The 2467-nt window shown below is 37.0% G+C and overlaps 1 pseudogene; it reads left to right on the forward strand.

The window, feature by feature from the left end:
* The first annotated feature begins 440 nt into the window (after positions 1-440).
* On the forward strand, positions 441-560 carry LOC148001351 (signal recognition particle RNA; annotated as a pseudogene).
* Positions 561-2467: the final 1907 nt, after the last annotated feature.

The raw sequence follows: 2467 nt of genomic DNA on the forward strand, positions 1-2467 counted from the left end.
TGTGATTGGGTTACCTCACTCAGGATGATATTTTCCAGTTCCATCCATTTGCCTGTGAATTTCACAAAGACATTGTTTTTGATAGCTGAGTTATATTCCATTGTGTAGATGCACCACATTTTCTGCATCCATTCGTCTGTGGAAGGGCATCTGGGTTCTTGCCAGTTTCTGGCTATTACAAATTAGGCTACTATGAACATAGTGGAGCATGTATCTTTGTTATATCTTGGGGCATCTTTAGGGTATATGCCCAAGAGAGGTATAGCTGGATTCTCAGGTCATTCAATGTCCAATTTTGTGAGGAAACTCCAGATTGATTTCCAGAAAGGTTTTACCAGTCTGCCATCCCTTAGACCCAGCTACTTGGGAGGCTGAGACAGGACATCGCTTGAGACCAGGAGTTCTGGGCTGTAGTGCGCTATGCAGATCTGGTGTCCACATTAAGTTTGGCATTAACATGGTGACCTCTTGGGAGCAGGGGACCACCAGGTTGCCTAAGGAGGGGTGAAGCAGCCCAGGTCGGAAACGGAGCAGGTGAAAACTCCCTTGCTGATCATTAAATATTTCTTGATCGTTTTATTTGAAGCAAGGGATTTCTCACATCTCCCTATAGAAAATGGAAATCCTTTCTATCATAACTTCAGAGATGCACAGGTATTTATATCAGAAATGATGTAGTGATCATTTACATACATTTTAAATGATAATTCTTGATATTTCAAAACCCCCAATGAATTTCAGTCATTAATTCAGGTGCATTAGTATTATCAATTGAACAGGATTTGATGACCGTTCCTTCCCCACTCTTTCTCAACCTTCTTTCTTTCCTGTATTCTTTCTTCCCTCCCTTTCTCTTTTTCTCTTTTCCATTTTTCTTTATTTTGTACACCTTTTTCTTTTCTTCTTGTAAATATTTGAGGATTTTTTTCTACTCGTATGCTATGACAAAATATTTTGCAGAATTAAAATTTTTTCGTTATTGGAAATTCAAATTCTCTTTACAAAATGACCAGTGTGTTAAAGTAAACTAATCCTTTTTTTTACTGTTCTGCATTAAGGAATAGGAAAGAATTGTCATGCACTTAGGGGTATGTATGAGTGTGTGTGTGTGTGTGTGTGTGTGTGTGTGTGTGTGTGTGTTTGTATAAATGAGTAAAGTAAAAGGAAAATGACTTGGATTTAAAGATGGAAGATAGCTGGAGGGTCCATGGTAGAGTTTCAGAGAGAAAAGGGAAGGGAAAATGATGTCATTATATTATAATTTCAAATAAAATTTAAAAACAAAAATGCTAGAAATTAGTCAAACAGTATATTTCGACAGTGCAGGAAATGCTGGTTTTAGTTTCTTGTTAGTGACAGTTGCCTTGTATGTTTTCCTTTAATGCATGAATCATATTAGAGTTATGGATATCTTTAAAGAAAGATAACTGATTATGGCCAATCTAGAAGTGGTACAATTTACTTCAGTGGTATTTGTTATGCTTCTAATTTTCATAAAATTTCCATAGTAATACTGATATACAAGGAATTACTATAAGCATTGAAATAAGTAAGACTCATCTTCACCCAAAATTTTCAAGTTGTCATCCATAGTACATTTGAAAGATGCCTCAGAGCGGGGAGACCCTCACTCAAGTCTCAGGATGACACGACCCCCCAAGAACTCATGTGAGACCATCCTTGCTGTAATATTGATAGGAACCACTGCACTGGGGTCGAGACTAGTATCACACGCAGGAGTAGAAGAGCTCGACCCCAAGTAGCTGGGAGAAGAGGTATTTAATGAAAGAAACCAAAACCCAAGAAGGTAGGGAGGGTGTCATAGAAAAATGTCTAGAATCCCAGTAAAAATCACAAGGAGGAGCTTCCTGTTTCTCAAGATTGTTTAGCTTTATGGTCAGTCAGTTCCTGGGAGCAGCTTCCTATTTCTCAAGAATGTTCTTTAAGATTTTAATCTAACTTTGTGATCAGTTAGTTCCTGGGAGAGAGTTGCTGAATCAGCTGGTATAATTGCAGTTCCAGGGCCTGGCCAGTTTCTTTCTTCTGCTCTATACTTTTGTCTAGGGGGATAACCTTCAAATTTCTATCTTTCTCATTGATAGGAGAAAGGTTTTCTACTTGAGGGCCTGTACCTGTAAAAATTATATCTGGACGCATTCTTGCTTATACAATAGATTGTAGAAAATTATAAAATGTTTAACAGTAAAATTAAATTTTATTTATATTACATTACAAAACAGGAAAATATTTAAGAAAAGCATAACCATTAAATGTATTACAATCTACATTATGTTGAACATAGTTTACTCTAAAGGAATTTCAATCCAGCCACGTGGCTTCTCTCACAAAGAATCACATCAAAAGCCTTCTTCCAGGTCTATGTGGTCCAGCAATAATGCAGTTATATCCTGGATTAAAATTATGATCCAGGCTGGAATATAGACATGCTTTTAGTACACACCTTTAG

Source organism: Rattus norvegicus, chromosome 14, assembly GCF_021556685.1.
Source record: "Rattus norvegicus strain SHRSP/BbbUtx chromosome 14, alternate assembly SHRSP_T2T, whole genome shotgun sequence".
Classification (NCBI taxonomy): domain Eukaryota; kingdom Metazoa; phylum Chordata; class Mammalia; order Rodentia; family Muridae; genus Rattus; species Rattus norvegicus.